This window comes from Ciconia boyciana, chromosome 4, assembly GCF_034638445.1.
Source record: "Ciconia boyciana chromosome 4, ASM3463844v1, whole genome shotgun sequence".
In the NCBI taxonomy this organism is placed as follows: domain Eukaryota; kingdom Metazoa; phylum Chordata; class Aves; order Ciconiiformes; family Ciconiidae; genus Ciconia; species Ciconia boyciana.
Genome location: NC_132937.1, coordinates 2159091 through 2176858, shown reverse-complemented (window position 1 = coordinate 2176858; position 17768 = coordinate 2159091). Strand labels below are relative to the sequence as shown.

Sequence of the window (17768 nt, the reverse complement as noted above, 5' to 3'; positions counted from 1 at the left end):
CAGCAGTTGGGAAGAACATGTTTCAGTATTTCATAAGAATAGATGAGGAATATAACAACTGTGATGAAGAACCACAAGCCTTAATATCTTCTCCTTCACATGGCTAAGCACATCCACCCACCATGTGGTCAAAGTCATATGACAAGAAACAGCTATACTTTGGCTACCTGAAGAGGGAACTCCAGCCACACAATTGCAAGGGGGCAGGGGAGGGAAAAGTTGCAGGGTTCTCTGTGAAGAGGCAGCAGGGAATGGTCCAGATGCATTGTCCTGCACCACTGTCTCACAGACTGTCAGTTTCAACCTCCAAATATTTAAGATAAGTAAAGAAAGATACCAGGACCTCCCTTTTGTTCTAGCTTAAAAAAAAAAAAAAACCAAAAAACAAAAAACAAAAACCACCAACATACAGTAAGAAGATTGAAAGGCTGAGAGAGTTGGGGTTGTTCAGCCTGGAGAAGAGAAGGCTCCAGGGAGACCTTATTGCGGCCTTTCAATACTTAAAGGGGGCTTATAAGAAAGAAGGAGAGAGACTTTTTACCAGGGCCTGTAGTGAGAAGACATGGGGTAACAGTTTTAAACTGAAAGAGGGTACATTTAGATTGGAAATAAGGAAGAGATTTTTTACGACGAGGGTGGTGAGACACTGGAACACGTTGCCCAGTGTCCTGGTTTCGGCTGGGATAGAGTTAATTTTCTTCCTAGTAGCTGGTATAGTGTGGTGCTTTGGATTTTAGTATGAGAATGATGTTGATAACACGCTGATGTTTTGGTTGTCGCTAAGCGGTATTTACATTGGTCAAGGACCTTTTTTTTTTATTCCCTCCCCAGCTTCCCATGCTCTGCCAGGTGCCCAAGAAATGGGAGGGGGCACAGCCAGGATAGTTGATCCAAACTGACCAAAGAGCTATTCCATACCATATGATGTCATGCCCAGTATATAAACTGGGGGAGTTGGCCGGGGGGTTGCGATCGCCGCTCGGGGACTGGCTGGGCGTCGGTCGGCGGGTGGTGAGCGGTTGTATTATTGTATTTTATTTTATTTTTTTTTTTCCCTTTCCCTTTTCTTTCCCTCCCTTGGGTTTTGTTCCTCTTTCTCTCTCATTGTATTCCTTCTCATTATAATTCATTATTATTATTATTATTATTATTATTATTTTGTTCCAATTATTAAACTGTTCTTGTCTCAACCCACGGGTTTTCTTACTTTTGCTCTTCCGATTCTCTCCCCCATCCCACCGGGGGGGAGTGAGAGAGCGGCTGTGTGGTGCTTAGTTGCCAGCTGGGGCTAAACCACGACAGTCCTTTTTGGTGCCCAACGTGGGGCTCGAAGGGTTGAGATAATAACAGATTAACCAGAGTGTATTAAGGAATTCAGATCTGTTAGTAGTTGTGGGACGTGATATTGATCCATCTGTTCCTAGCACTGATCTGCACCATGCTCATTTTTTTGCTGTACATGTTAAAGATCGGTGTTGGTTTTTGCAGTTTGCTGTGCTCTGCTTTAATTGGTGATGTTTTGCCTGTGATATTTGTTATTAAAACAGTGCCCTTGGGTTTATTTTGGTATCTAAGTGCTGTACTGAAACCGTTATTGTATGTCGGGTATCAGCTTATGGAGACAATTCGCAATTATACCTCTGCCTCTGAGAGGTTTTTTATGGAGGAAATGCAGAATTGTACCTTCACTACTTTCTTCTACAATGCTTCCTCCTTCATTACAATAACTTTTCAGTATTTTGAACAACCTTGGGTAGTTAAGATACTTCTATTGGTATTGCTTGGGAATATTGTTTCGATCTTGTCCAAGGTTAGTAAGCAATTTAAGAATATAATTCGGAGATCTGCCCCAAGGCCGGATAGTTATGAGTGGCAGGGTGTGTGGGATAGCATGGGCAAATGCCTAGGACGGTAGGCACCTCCAGTGTTTTGGAACTTCACCCCTGAACAAGTGCAGAATCCTGAAAAATTAGTAGACTATTTGGAAAAAGTATGCTGTCACCCTGGCAATTCTAGGGAGACACAAATCACTGCAATGTGCTGGGGTCTGGCCCATGCCTACCGAGCCCTGTTCAACACTATTCAGAACCCTCAAGGATCCGGTGGCAAAATGCCAGGCACTACGGCTGCTCCAGCCCCCCCTGCAACAGGCACTGCGGCTGTTCCGACTACCCCTGCGACAGGCGCTGCGGCTGTTCCGATTACCCCTGCGACAGCCACTACGGCTGCTCCAGCCCCCCCTGCGACAGGCACTGCGGCTGTTCCGACTACCCCTGCGACAGGCGCTGCGGCTGCTCCAGCCCCCCCTGCGACAGGCACTGCGGCTGTTCCGACTACCCCTGCGACAGGCACTGCGGCTGTTCCGATTACCCCTGCAACAGGCACTACGGCTGCTCCAGCCCCCCCTGCGACAGGCACTGCGGCTGTTCCGACTACCCCTGCGACAGGCACTGCAGCTGCAGCTGCTCCGGATAACTCCGTTACAAGCATTGCAGTTCAAACAGGGAACGAACCCGTGTCAGTATCAGTCGCCCCATACATAAAAAGAAATCCTGGAAGCGAAAGTCAGCTCGTTTAGAAAGGGAAGATGAAAGAGCAGGGCTATCACAGGGAGAGGAAGAGGAAGAACTCGTAAATGAGACAGAAACCACCCGATCCCTATCCCTGAGTGAGCTGCGAGATATGCGAAAAGATTTCAGCCGTCGTCCAGGGGAGCACATTGTCACCTGGCTGCTCCGATGCTGGGATAGTGGGGCCAGTAGCCTGGAATAGGAGGGTAAGGAAGCCAAGCAGCTGAGATCTATTTCTAGGGAAGGGGGCATTGACAAAGCAATTGGAAAAGGGGAACCAGCCCGCAGCCTCTGGAGGCGACTCCTGTCAGCTATAAAAGAAAGATATCCCTTTAAGGAAGATGTTGTATATCGCCCTGGGAAATGGACCACCATGGAGAAAGGTATCCAGTACCTGAGGGAATTAGCTGTGCTGGAAGTGATTTATGGTGACCTGGACGACGTGCGGTCACCCACAGATCCAGACGAGGTCCAGTGCACAAGACCTATGTGGCGGAAGTTGGTACGAAATGCACCACTGTCGTGTGCCAACTCATTGGCAATACTGACCTGGAAAGACGGAGACGGTCCAACAGTGAATGAAGCTGCTAGTAACCTCCGGGAATATGAAGAAAGTATCTCTTCCTCCCTTGTCTCAGCTGTGGAGAAACTGTCCCAGGAGTTCCAACGGTTCAAAGAAGATATGTCCTACTCCCCACCTATACGGACCAGTGTCTCAGCTATTAGGAGTCAGCGTTCTTCTGCTCAAGAGAGAGGATATAGAGGATACACACCATGGGGCACCCTATGGTTTTTCCTGCGTGACCACGGAGAGGACATGAGGAAGTGGGATGGAAAACCTACCTCAACCCTAGAGGCACGGGTACGTGAGTTGCAAGGAAAAACAATCACCAAAGGGGGTTTTTCCAGGAAAATTGCTGCTCCGGTTTCCAGTGGACAATTCCCCAGACAGAGTAAAAGGGCTGATCTTACTTCTGATTTTAATGAAGAAACTCCTGACTCGTATATACAAGAAATGGGTAATGAATATTATGACCAGAATTAGGGGGGCCCTGCCTCCAGCCAGGTGGAGGAAAGGGACAACCGGGTTTACTGGACTGTGTGGATTCGATGGCCTGGCACATCAGACCCACAGGAGTATAAGGCTCTAGTGGACACCAGTGCACAGTGTACCCTAATGCCATCAAGCTATATCGGGGCAGAACCCATCTGTATTTCTGGAGTGACAGGGGGATCCCAACAGCTGACTGTCTTGGAGGCTGAAGTGAGCCTAACTGGGAATGAGTGGCAAAAGCACCCCATTGTGACTGGCCCTGAGGCTCCGTGCATCCTTGGCATAGACTACCTCAGGAGAGGGTATTTCAAGGACCCAAAAGGGTACCGGTGGGCTTTTGGTGTAGCTGCCTTGGAGACGGAGGAAATTAAACAGCTATCTACCTTGCCTGGTCTCTCAGAGGACCCTTCTGTTGTGGGGTTGCTGAGGGTTGAAGAACAACAGGTGCCAATTGCTACCACAACGGTGCACCGGAGGCAATATCGTACCAACCGAGACTCCCTGATTCCCATCCATGAGCTAATTCGTCGACTGGAGAGCCAAGGAGTGATCAGTAAGACTCGTTCACCTTTTAACAGTCCTATATGGCCAGTGAGAAAGTCTAATGGAGAGTGGAGACTAACAGTAGACTATCGTGGCCTGAATGAAGTCACGCCGCCGCTGAGTGCTGCCGTGCCAGACATGCTGGAACTGCAATACGAACTGGAGTCAAAAGCAGCCAAATGGTATGCTACAATTGATATTGCTAATGCGTTTTTCTCAGTGCCTTTGGCAGCAGAGTGCAGGCCACAGTTTGCTTTCACTTGGAGGGGTGTTCAGTACACCTGGAATCGACTGCCCCAGGGGTGGAAACACAGCCCTACCATTTGCCATGGACTGATTCAGACTGCACTGGAACAGGGCGAAGCTCCAGAACATCTGCAATACATTGATGACATTATCGTGTGGGGCAATACAGCAGAGGAAGTTTTTGAGAAAGGGAAGAAAATAGTCCAGATCCTCCTGAAAGCTGGTTTTGCCATAAAACAAAGTAAGGTCAAGGGACCTGCACAGGAGATCCAGTTTTTAGGAATAAAACGGCAAGATGGACGTCGTCAGATCCCAATGGATGTGATTAACAAAATAACAGCCATGTCTCCACCAACTAGCAAAAAGGAAACACAAGCTTTCTTAGGCGTTGTGGGTTTTTGGAGAATGCATATTCCAAATTACAGTCTGATCGTAAGCCCTCTCTACCAAGTGACCCGGAAGAAGAATGATTTCAAATGGGGCCCTGAGCAACGACAAACTTTTGAACAAATTAAACGGGAGATAGTTCATGCAGTAGCCCTTGGGCCAGTTCGGGCAGGGCAAGACGTAAAAAATGTGCTCTACACTGCAGCTGGAGAGAATGGCCCTACCTGGAGCCTCTGGCAGAAAGCACCAGGGGAGACTCGAGGTCGACCCCTCGGGTTTTGGAGTTGGGGATACAGAGGATCTGAGGCCCGCTATACTCCAACTGAAAAAGAGATATTAGCAGCATATGAAGGGGTTCGAGCTGCTTCAGAAGTGGTTGGTACTGAAGCACAGCTCCTCCTGGCACCCCGACTGCCGGTGCTGGGCTGGATGTTCAAAGGGAGGGTCCCCTCTACACATCATGCAACTGATGCTACGTGGAGTAAGTGGGTTGCACTGATCACACAACGGGCTCGGATAGGAAACCCCAATCGCCCAGGAATCTTGGAAGTAATTATGGACTGGCCAGAAAGCAAAGATTTCGGAATATCGCCAGAGGAGGAGGTGACGCGTGCTGAGGAGGCCCCACTGTACAATAAATTGCCAGAAAATGAGAAGCAGTATGCACTGTTCACTGATGGGTCCTGTTGTATTGTAGGAAAGCATCGGAGGTGGAAGGCTGCTGTATGGAGTCCTATACGACAAGTGGTAGAAACTGCTGAAGGAGATGGTGAATCAAGCCAATTTGCAGAAGTAAAAGCCATTCAGCTGGCTTTAGACATTGCTGAATGAGAAAAGTGGCCAGTGCTCTATCTCTATACTGACTCATGGATGGTGGCAAATGCCCTGTGGGGGTGGTTACAGCAATGGAAGCAGAACAATTGGCAGCGCAGAGGCAAACCCATCTGGGCTGCAGCACTGTGGCAAGATATTGCTGCCTGGGTAGAGAACCTGGTTGTAAAAGTATGTCACATAGATGCTCACGTACCCAAGAGTCAGGCCACTGAGGAACATCAAAACAACCAGCAGGTGGATCAGGCTGCTAAGATTGAAGTGGCTCAGGTGGATCTGGACTGGCAACATAAGGGTGAATTATTTATAACTAGGTGGGCCCATGACACCTCAGGCCATCAAGGAAGAGATGCAACATATAGATGGGCTTGTGATCGAGGGGTGGACTTGACCATGGACACTATTGCACAGGTTATCCATGAATGTGAAACATGCGCTGCAATTAAACAAGCCAAGCGGTTAAAGCCTCTGTGGTATGGAGGGCGATGGCTAAAATATAAATATGGGGAGGCCTGGCAGATCGATTATATCACACTCCCACAAACCCGCCAAGGCAAGCGCTATGTGCTTACCATGGTGGAAGCAACCACCGGATGGCTGGAAACATATCCTGTGCCCCATGCCACTGCCCGGAACACTATCCTGGGCCTTGAAAAGCAAGTCCTGTGGCGACATGGCACCCCAGAAAGAATTGAGTCAGACAACGGAACACATTTTCGAAACAGCCTCATAAACACCTTGGCTAAAGAGCATGGCATTGAGTGGGTATATCACATCCCCTATCATGCACCAGCCTCTGGGAAAATTGAGCGATATAATGGACTGTTAAAGACTACACTGAGAGCACTGGGTGGTGGGACATTTAAACATTGGGATACACATTTAGCAAAGGCCACCTGGTTAGTCAACATTAGAGGATCTGTCAATCGAGCTGGCCCTGCCCAATCAAAACTTTTACACACTGTAGAAGGGGATAAGGTCCCTGTAGTACACATAAAAAACATACTGGGGAAGACAGTTTGGGTTACTCCTGCCTCAGGCAAAGGCAAGCCCATTCGTGGGATTGCTTTTGCTCAAGGACCCGGGTGTACTTGGTGGGTAATGCGAAAGGATGGGGAAGTCCGATGTGTACCTCAAGGGGGTTTGATTTTGGGTGAGAATAGCCAATGAACTAAATGGTATGATGTTAATTGCTATATAATACTGTGTGTCATCACTTTTATGGTTATTATATACCATATCAATGGTATTTCAATAAGGATCACCCAGATTAGTGAAAAATGAACTTCAATGAAAGCAAGCAAAGTGCAGCAGTGATGGAACCAGAACTGGCTTCAGCATCCAGATTCAGAACAATCCAGCACCACGCAGCATCTCTTCTGCCCTGAAGGACTATTATGACAGATGGAGCCCAAAGTCATGAACTAAATGAACGTAATGAACATTTTAGAAGGATGACTCATAGACCAAGGGAATGATAATTGTGTGTACATATATATATATCTATATCAAGAGACAGGAAAAAAAATGGTGGTGATTAATTTTATTAGAAAGGGTAGAACCTGGGCATGACGTAAATGGTATAGAATAAGGGGTGGATACTGTCCTGGTTTCGGCTGGGATAGAGTTAATTTTCTTCCTAGTAGCTGGTATAGTGTGGTGCTTTGGATTTTAGTATGAGAATGATGTTGATAACACGCTGATGTTTTGGTTGTCGCTAAGCGGTATTTACATTGGTCAAGGACCTTTTTTTTTTTTTTCCCTCCCCAGCTTCCCATGCTCTGCCAGGTGCCCAAGAAATGGGAGGGGGCACAGCCAGGATAGTTGATCCAAACTGACCAAAGAGCTATTCCATACCATATGATGTCATGCCCAGTATATAAACTGGGGGAGTTGGCCGGGGGGTTGCGATCGCTGCTCGGGGACTGGCTGGGCGTCAGTCGGTGGGTGGTGAGCGGTTGTATAATTTTATTTTATTTTATTAATTTTTTTTTTCCTTTTCTTTCCCTCCCTTGGGTTTTGTTCCTCTTTCTCTCTCTCATTGTATTTCTTCTCATTATAATTCATTATTATTATTATTATTATTATTATTATTATTTTGTTCCAATTATTAAACTGTTCTTATCTCAACCCACGAGTTTTCTTACTTTTGCTCTTCTGATTCTCTCCCCCATCCCACCAGGGGGGAGTGAGCGAGCGGCTGCGTGGTGCTTGGCTGCCGGCTGGGGCTAAACCACGACACCCAGAGAAGTTGTGGATGCCCCATCACTGGAAGTGTTCAAGGTCAGGTTGAACAGGGCTTTGAATCATTCTATGGTTCTATGACAGTAACCCCTATTACACCTGCACTGCTGGGGGGCAAGGGGCAGGTAGTGAGTAGATCAGTCAGGAGTGAAGTTGAGACTGCGGGGGGGGGGGGGCGGGGAGAAAAGTGTTATTTCAACCCCATGCAACGCTACAGGCTTGGGGAAGAGTGGCTGGAAAGCTGCCTGGCAGAAAAGGACCTGGGAGTGTTGGTTAACAGCCAGCTGAATATGAGCCAGCAGTGTGCCCAGGTGGCCAAGAAGGCCAATGGCATCCTGGCTTGTATCAAAAATAGCATGGCCAGCAGGACTAGGAAAGTGATTGTCCCCCTGTACTCAGCACTGGTGAGGCCGCACCTCGAATACTGTGTTCAGTTTTGGGCCCCTCACTACAAGAGAGACATTGAGGTGCTGGAGCATGTCCAAAGAAGGGCAATGAAGCTGGTGAAGGGTCTAGAGCACAAGTCTGATGAGGAGCGGCTGAGGGAACTGGGGTTGTTTAGCCTGGAGAAAAGGAGGCTGAGGGGAGACCTCATTGCTCTCTACAACTACCTGAAAGGAGGTTGTCAAGAGGTGGGGGTCGGTCTCTTCTCCCAGGTAACAAGTGATAGGACAAGAGGAAATGCCCTCAAGTTGTGCCAGGGGAGGTTTAGACTGGATATTAGGAAATTCTACTTCACTGAAAGGGTTGTCAAGCATTGGAACAGGCTGCCCAGGGAAGTGGTTGAGTCGCCATCCCTGGAAGTATTTAAAAGACATTTGGATGAGGTTCTTAGGGACATGGTGTAGTGGTGGTCTTGGTAGTGTTAGGTTTATGGTTGGACTCGATGATCTTAAAGGTCTTTTCCAACCTATACGATTCTGTGATTCTTTTTCTCCCCCCAATTGGCAATCAATTAAATTAATTTTCCCCAAGTCAAGTCTATTTTGCCTGTGACTGTAATTGGTAAGCAATCTCCCCGTCTTTGTCTTGACCCAGGAGCTTTTTCATCCTATTTTCTCCCCCATCCTGTTGAGGAAGGGGAGTGTGTGAGCATCTGGGTGAGCCTCTGGCAGCTAGCCAAGGATAACCCACCACAACCCACAACCCCATACACCCCACCTTTGGGAGGGTCAAAAGGTCTGATATATAAACATCATCACCTCTTAAAGGTTTGTTCAAATTACCAGGTATTACACTAACTGCTCCCCAGTGGGCAATGAATTATAGCAGCAAATGCTGATTAGCATTATTTAATCACCACAAACCATTACTCCTAGAGACGTAAAACATAGTCAATTACACTTCTTGCTGGGGAGGAGAGAAAAAAAAAAGACATGTTTAACATTTCTTGTTTACTGCCACACCTCTATGACCTGATCTGCTTCTTGTCACTACTCTATGAGTAATGATTTAATCAGTGCAGTGAATGCTCTGATACCTAGGAAAAAAGAAAAAAAAAAAAAAGCAGCCACAAAAAAATGCAGGAAGTCACTCAGAACAAACACACACATTGAATTTCTCTCCTTCCAGTTTCTAAAGCAACTCAACTGCTTTTGGACAGAAGTAACCATGAAAGGATGTTCAAAACATTTCTAACTCTTTTCCCTATTGTAAAAAGCCACCTTCTCCACAAGCTTTGCTCAGACTGCTACTTTGCAAACCACCACAGAGCTGACATGCTTACAAGGTCACAATTACTAGCATGCTTCAAAATAATTTATTTTGCCTTGTTATATGATAGTTTAAGTTGTCACTAAACCATTAGTGAAACACCCTTTAAATCAAAGATAACATACAGTACAGCTGCAACATTTCTGGACTACAAACTACAGTTTCAGTGTTCTTCATTCAGCTGCTGTACAAATGAATTAAAATATTTTACAGACTATACACTACTTTTTTTAATATATTTCTGATTTATGTATCTTTGGTATAGAGTTAAGTTTTTTCAATACAGCATAATTGATTCTTTGCTTGGAAAAAAAAAAAAAAGAGACCACTCTTTTTCAAAGTGGAAAGCACGTAGAAAAAGATCACCCACTAGCAAAATCTGTTAGTTATCCAGGCAAGTATATCCATACTGTAGTTTCTTAGCCAAGCTAATAGGGGAAACTAAGTTTGAGAGCACAATGTAAATATTCACATACAATTAAATTTATGCCCATATGTGGTGGGTTGACCTTGGCTGTCTGCAAGGTGCCCACCAAGCTGCTCTCTCGCTCCCCCTCCTCAGCAGGACAGGGGAAAAAATACAATGAAAAAGCTCATGGGTCAAGATAAGGACAGGGAGAACACTTGCAAATTACCATCATGGACAAAACAGACTTGACTTGGTGAAGATTAATTTAATTTATTGCCAATTAATTGTAAGAGAGTAGGATAAGTGAGAAATAAAACTAAAACACACCTTCCCTCCACCCTTCTCTTCTTCACTCCCAACTCTTCTACCTCCTCCCCTCCCTGAGCAGCACAAGGGGAAACAGGGAATGGGGGTTGCAGTCAGTTCATAACACTTCATCTCTGCTGCTCCTTCCTCTTCACACTCTTCCCCTGCTCCAGCGTGGGGTCCCTCCCACAGGATACAGTCCTTCATGACCTTCTCCAGCATGGGTCCTTCCCACAGGCTACAGTTCTTCAAGAACTGCTGCAGCATGGGTCCTTTCCACAGGGTGCAGTCCTTCAGGAACAGACTGATCCAGCATGGGTCCCTCATGGGGTTACAGGTCCTGCCAGGAAGCCTGCTCATGCACAGGCTCCTCTCCACAGGCTGCAGTTCCTGCCAGGAGCCTGCTCCATTGTGGGCTCTCCACAGACTGCAGCTTCCTTCAGGGTACATCCAACTGCTCTGGCCTGGGGTCCTCTACAGGGTGCAGGGGGACAGCCTCCATCACCATGGCCTTCTCCACAGGCTACAGGGGAATCTCTGCTCTGGCACCTGGAGCACCTCCTCCCCCTCTTTCTTTACCTTTCTTAAATATGTTATCACAGAAGCACTACCGAAGTTGCTGATTGGCTCAGCTTTGGCCAGTGGTGGGTCCATTTTGGACCCAACTGTCTCTGTCTGATATGGGGGCAGCTGCTGATGTCTTCTCACAGAAGCCAACCCTGCAGCCCCACCCATGCCCCCCTCTCCACTACCAAAACTTTGCCAGGTGTAGGAAAAATAACAGAAGATTGGCAAGGAAGATTGTAAACACGCTCAAGTGACTTGCAGCCGGGGTGTCAAACGACACATATATCATACTAATCGTTGTTTGGCCTTGTGTGTTAGACAAGTAGAACAAGTGTTTAGATAACATTGGCTACCTCGAAGTCTATCACAGGTCTATCCAACATGCTTGAGATTCTTGCGCTGCTATAGGAAAGATCAAAGCACAGTGGTAAACTATACCTGCACATACCCCCGATATACAGGCAAAACCAGCAGGTTCGTTGATCCTCGAGCATGGACCAAGCTCCGCAGTGCCTGCATCCCTGCTTGCGTGCCGCTTCGGGGATCCCCCAGCGGGCAAGGTAATGAAAAATAAATTTAGTCTTTGCATTGCAGCCATGGTTCAGTGTTGTTCCTGGATCGTGCCTGTGCCAGCTCACACACCATGTAAACCCAATAAAACATACCAGAACCTATACACAATAAAGGACCTAATTGCTTATTTAAATTGTTACTTAATTCAAAACATTTGCAAGATCACTTTCTGTAATTTCATTTTCAATATTCCCTTTCTCCCCCCCAAAACACACACTAATTGTTACAACAGAAATTCACTTATTTTATTATGTCTTTCAAAATTGTATCTAGGTTTTGACAAAATGAAAAATGCAACTTTCCACCTCCTCTGAGGTGAATCCACACCTCCACTGAGCCAATATTAATCAGATGATGTCCTGGTTTCAGTTGGGATAGAGTTAATTTTCTTCCTAGTAGCTAGTGTAGTACGGTGTTGTGGATTTTAGTATGAGAATAACAGTGTTAACACGCTGATGTTTCAGTTGTTGCTAAGTAATGTTTGCACTAATCAAGGACTTCTCAGCTTCCCATGCTCTGCCAGGTGCACAAGAAGCTGGGAGGGAATACAGCTAGGATAGTTGATCCAAACTGGCCAAAGGGCTATTCCATACCCTATGACATCATGCTCAGTATATAAAGCTAGGGAAGAAGGAAGGGGGGGACACATTTGGAGTGATGGCGTTTGTCTTCCCAAGTAACCGTTAGGCATGATGGAGCCCTGCTTTCCTGGAGATGGCTGAACACCTGCCGGCCTTCGGAAGGAGTGAAGGAAGTCCTTGTTTTGCTTTGCTTGAATGTGTGGCTTTTGCTTTACCTGTTAAACTGTCCTTATCTTAACCCACAAATTCTCTCACTTTTACTCTTCTGATTCTCTCCCCCATCCCACTGTGGGGGGAGTGAGCGAGTGGCTGTGTGGTGCTTAGTTGCCGGCTGGGGTTAAACCACAACAGATGACCTAAGTAAATGTCAGTAACTAAACATGCCTTGAGTGCAAAAAGAACACATTCTAAGCCCCATTACTTCTTTCAACTCTAATGCTAATGTTACTTATATTTACAAGAGTTCCTTATTGTCATGGTTTAGACCCAGCCGGGAACTAAGCACCACACAGCCGCTCACTCACTCCCCCCACAGTGGGATGGGGGAGAGAATCAGAAGAGTAAAAGTAAGAAAACTAATGGGTTGAGATAAAGACAGTTTAATAGGGAAAGCAAAAGCCGCGCACACAAGCAAAGCAAGGCATTCATTCACTACTTCCCATGGGCAGGCAGGTGTTTGGCCATCTCCAGGAAAGCAGGGCTCCGTCATGCCTAACGGTTACTTGGGAAGACAAACGCCATCACTCCAAATGTCCCCCCCTTCCTTCTGCTTCCCCAGCTTTATATACTGAGCATGACATCATGTGGTATGGAATAGCCCTTTGGTCAGTTTGGATCAACTATCCTGGCTGTGTCCCCTCCCAGCTTCTTGTGCACCTGGCAGAGCACGGGAAGCTGAAAAGTCCTTGACTAGTGCAGCAACAACTAAAACATCTCTGTATTATCAACACTGTTTTCAGCACAAATCCAAAACATAGCCCCATACCAGCCACTATAAAGAAAATTAACTCTATCCCAGCTGAAACCAGGACACTTATACACCGATTCAAGTTTAAAAAAACAAAAACAACTCAGTCCTTGAGCATTAGATAAGATCCTTCACACACACACAAGAAATTGAACTAAAGCAACCCCCCCAACTTCACAAATGTATTTACTTTTAGATTTTTTTTTTTAAGCAGTTATCACAGTACAGGAAGGGTATTTGGAATGGGTGTGAGAAAGGTCATCCCTTGGTGGGATAACATGTTCAGGGTTTTGTTTAAATTGCTTCTAAAAAGTTGGGGTTTTTTTTAACTTTTTAAAAAATGATAAAATTACTCCATTCATCCAAGTTCAAAAACAAGATCAGAAGGCTTATGATCTATTTTACATCCAACTTCAGAGTCAGAAGTCCCTGAAACTGATGGGCCTATGAAAGATTTATAATTTTGATAAAAGCATGAAGTTACATATACTACATAACAGACTAAATGCTTAATCCAAAAGACAAGCCCACATTTCAAAACACCATGTTAAAATAAGAGTTTAGCTCTTTGGATACACAATTAGTTTATCACTGTTACATCCCCAATGGCCTTTAGACACTTAGTTTTAATGGGTAGCTTCAAGGAATTTTTCTTCAGAGTGACATTCTGCATTTCACACCGTTGTACAATAAGCTATACCATTATTTTAAAATGCGGGGGGGGGGGGGGAAGGTGGCGGGGGGGAGTCGCGGTAACAGACACTCGTGCCTCTTGCTCGGGAGGGAGGCGCCGCAGTATCCCCAGCGGGCCACCACGCCCTGTCTTCAGCACAGGCCGAGCTCAGAACCTTGACCTCCCGCAGGTCTGCCACCGAGCGACCTGTTCGAAGCACCACTTGCCCTCCCTCACAGTCTACTCTCACATCTCCCCCCCCGGAAAAAAAAAACAACCACCAAACCCAAAAGACCCACAAAACCACCAACCCACCCACTAACACCCTAATTTTTATAACCTACCAGAAATGCTGTTTCTTGCCCCTCTCTCTCTTTTTTTGTTAGAGTGTCAGAAGAAAACGGTTTTTAAAACGCCTCGAGAGCATCACTCACCACGCTGTTCTGAAGGGAGGTACCCCTGCAAGGGGACTGTTCTCCTCACAACGCCTCACCCGGACCTCGGCGGCCCCGCCGCCGCTCGCGGGGAGCTCGCCCAGCCCAGCCGCAGGGCTGAGGGCTTGTAGTACGTAAGATACCGGTGGGCTCCTCGGTAAGGAGCCGCCGCCGGCAGGCTGGGGACTCCACAGGGAGAGATTGCCGGGGCTGCCCCCTTGCTCTGCTCCGGGGAGCCGACAGAAACCCGAGCCCCCCCCCCCCGGGGGAAAGGAGCGACCGGTTCCAGTGCCCGAGGCGCAGCCCGACTCGCCGCCGGCCGCAGGTACCAGATCCATAGCCCCCTGCCCAATCCGGCCCCAGCGGCACCCCTGATGGCGGGCAGGCCGACGAGGCCGCTCCTCGGGCTCACGGGGGAAGGAGGGGGTGGTAAAACCGCCGACTGGGCTGGCGGGGGAACCCAATCCTTGTCCCCGTCACTCACCGCTGTCCACAGTGGCAGTCTATCCTTGTCTACCTCTCCTCGGAACCTTCTTCCCCTCCTTTCGGGAGACCCGTGCCCCCTCCGCACGGCGCTGGGGAGGGGTGGAGGAGGATGGAGACAAAAATCAATGGAGGAGGCTGGTGATGGCCGGGCGGTCACACGCAACGGGCAGGAGCGGCGGCTAGCCTCTCTTCGCCCTCCCGGCCGACTCTCCTGCCGCAGCTGAGCGCCGAACACTGCCTGCTGCCGCCGGCGAAGCGCCTTCCCTCCGCGGCGCGGCGAGCCCGGCCGGGAGGGTCTGGGGCGAGGAGGTGAAAATGGCGACCTCAGTGGCGCTAGTACGGCGATGGGAACGGATCCACCAGGTCGGCTCGCTCCACGCTACCGGCTAGGCTCAGCACGACGAGGAAGACAGAGAACAAAGGAGGCAAAGTAGCAACTAGAGCAGTTGCTCTATCCTGTCAGCCCTTATATACAACCCGCACCTCCGCCGCCGCACTTTCAAACCGCCGCCGGACATGGCCGCAGCGCCAGGGCCTGGCGAGGCAGCCGGCGCCGCAGCGCCCCCTGGCGTCGCGCGCGGCGCCGCTGGGGCGCTGCAGGAGCCCCGCTGGGGGCGGCCGGACGGGGCGGCCACAGTGTCTGTGGGCCTCACAGCCCAGCATGGCCCGGCGCGGCCTGGGGTATATCGTAGTTTCTGAGGCTCTTCGCTGCCAGCCCGGGGCGGCGGGGTGAGTCAGTGGGCGGCGGTGGGGCAGCCAGTGGGAGCAGGCCTGGCAGGTCCTCCCTAGCAGTGGTCAGTTATGTGGGGTATGTTCCTCCTACATGGCTCTCATCACCATGGGCCCTGGTCAGCAAGGCACTCCTAGAGCTGCCTCACATCTGCCCCATCCTGTTATAAAAATGTTTTCCGAAATCATCTTAACAGGGCATTTGAACCACCTGGGAAATCAGACTTCGGCTGGTGCCATGCACAGTCCTGGGGACAAACTCTCCCTGTCCACCAGAGAGCTTTCCGTGTCCAGCCAGGAGGAGAATCCTTCCTGAGTAGGATTCCTCTCCTCTCCTTTCAGGTCCATAAAGTTAGGGAGCTGGGTGAAGCCAGCATTCCAGATTCCTCCTGAAGTCAACTGAGAGAGAAGAATCTGGAGGAAGGAGAGGAGGGAGTCATCTTACCTGCTCAGATGCTCACCTTTGCTTTGTCAGGAAATGGCACATCCCAGGATAGTTAGCATAAAAAGCAGTTTAATTCTGTTCTGACATTCATAAGGCCTTGAGAGACGTGTGAAATATGTTCACGAGAACTGATATGATCCAGGTCAGACCTTCAAGAAAAGAAAATGTAAACCATGACCAAATGCTCTGGCTTGTGACCTCAGGCTATTTACAGCAGCAAACCCTCTCTGTAAGTTGATGAACTTTCCCATCTTACTTATTCCCCTTGTAGGATTAGGACTATGGCAGCAATACAAACCTGACTTTGCAGATTAGGGCTCCTGTTGAGTGCTCCACACCCATAGTTCTTACTGATTCAAAATAGGTATTGCACCACTGTGACTCCTGAACAGACCTCACTCCACTCCATTAGATTGGACCATATATTGTCCTTAAAAAAAGAAGAAAAAAGGTTTCACTTTGCGACTAAAAGTGGCAAGCATGACTCAAACATGAAACTTGACCAATGTGCAAGATCAGATCTTCCCACACTGAGTGGCAAGGAACTGGTGGCAGCTATACCCAGAGACACCTCAGTTCTGTTGTGTTCCAGTTCTCCAAATTAAGAGAAGCTGCCATCCTCCACCATCTCACCTGTGTGCTAGTTGTCCTTATTTTACAGATCATGTGTGGTTCAGCTGCATGGGTAAAAATGGAAAATGTTGCAGTGTTAAAGAGTTTCCACTAAGCTGAACTTGGACAGTATCACAGAGAAAGAGACACAGAGACCAATTATAGAGTGGAAAGTTTCCTTGTCTATACCTAAATCAGCAAACTGTTATAAAACAGTCTGAAAAGGCTATCAAACATATCAAAAAGTATTAAAAAACTTTTGGTCTCTGTTTTTACTCTATATGAATATGCCTGATATTTAGGCTTATTAACAATATAGGTTTCATTTCTTTAATAAAAGCTGTATCAACTGACAATACAATGCATAAGATAGTGCTCCTGCAATGCCTTAAATTGATTTTCCTTTTTGTATTGCCTTTTTAAAAAAATTTTACAGACTCTTTTTTATGATTTTGGACATTTTTCTCAGAGGCCTTTGTTTGTGCCACTGAGGTACCAGATTGTCGTGGTTTAGCCTCAGTTGGCAACTAAGCACCACACAGCCGCTTGCTCACCCTACCCACCCACCCCCCGGTGGGATGGGGGAGAGAATCTGAAGAGCAAAAGTAAGAAAACTCGTGGGTTGAGATAATATGACGGTGTGCTCCCCCACCCCCGCCCCCAACCTGACCTTTATCTCCCCTAACCCTGCTCAAGCGATAACCACCAGTGTCAGTCGTAATGGATGTGTCTAGTCGTGATGGCTGCATCTGGCTCAAAGTGGATTCAAGAGACAGATAACAACACAATAGCCTAGGGCTATTGTGCAATGCGCCCCCCTAACCACAGTGAAGAAACTAAAATCTGTGGTCGGTATGCAAATATGACTATGAGTCAATCATCTTACCCCCATAAATAGTGAGCAGCCCAAGAGTCCTTTGAGCTGTTCTGCATGGTAGTGGGCTGCATGCCAGGATCTCCCCTTGAGCAGGGACGCCTCTCAAGGTTACTCCTCAAGGCTGAGAGATTCCTTGCCGCAGCAGATCCTCGGTAAGTGACTAATAGCATGCTAAACTTTGAAATCTTAGCTAAGTGATATAAAGGATTGATTGCGCACGTATAATCCTTTAGACATAAACTGTTGACCAAGTCTGAGACAAGAATTGGATCCAGCCGCAGCTACACTCCTCTCTGAGAAGTTTAGAAAGCAAGGGAGTCCTTTCTGAACCTTGTGACTCAACGGGAGGGTCTCTCTGACAGTTTCGTCCTGTCCTCTATGCAGTAAATAATCAACTGTACCTTGCCATCAAATCTTGTTAAACCACTGTTACATTTAACATTAACCCTTGTTAACTCACTGTTTTATATCAATAAAGTATTTTTTTGCATCTCTCCTATGAGTGAAGTGCATCAATCCAT

At 47.6% G+C, this 17768-nt stretch overlaps 1 protein-coding gene across 2 annotated transcripts in view; it reads right to left on the bottom strand.

Moving 5' to 3' along the window:
- LOC140651076 (CDC42 small effector protein 2-like) overlaps positions 1-15127 on the bottom strand; it is a 106882-nt gene extending 91755 nt beyond the window's left edge. For both annotated transcript variants that reach the window (XM_072860142.1, XM_072860141.1), the window contains exon 1: positions 14583-15127. The gene's annotated coding sequence lies outside the window, so the exon portion shown is untranslated. The remainder of the gene's footprint in view (positions 1-14582) is intronic.
- Between the last annotated feature and the right edge of the window lie 2641 nt (positions 15128-17768).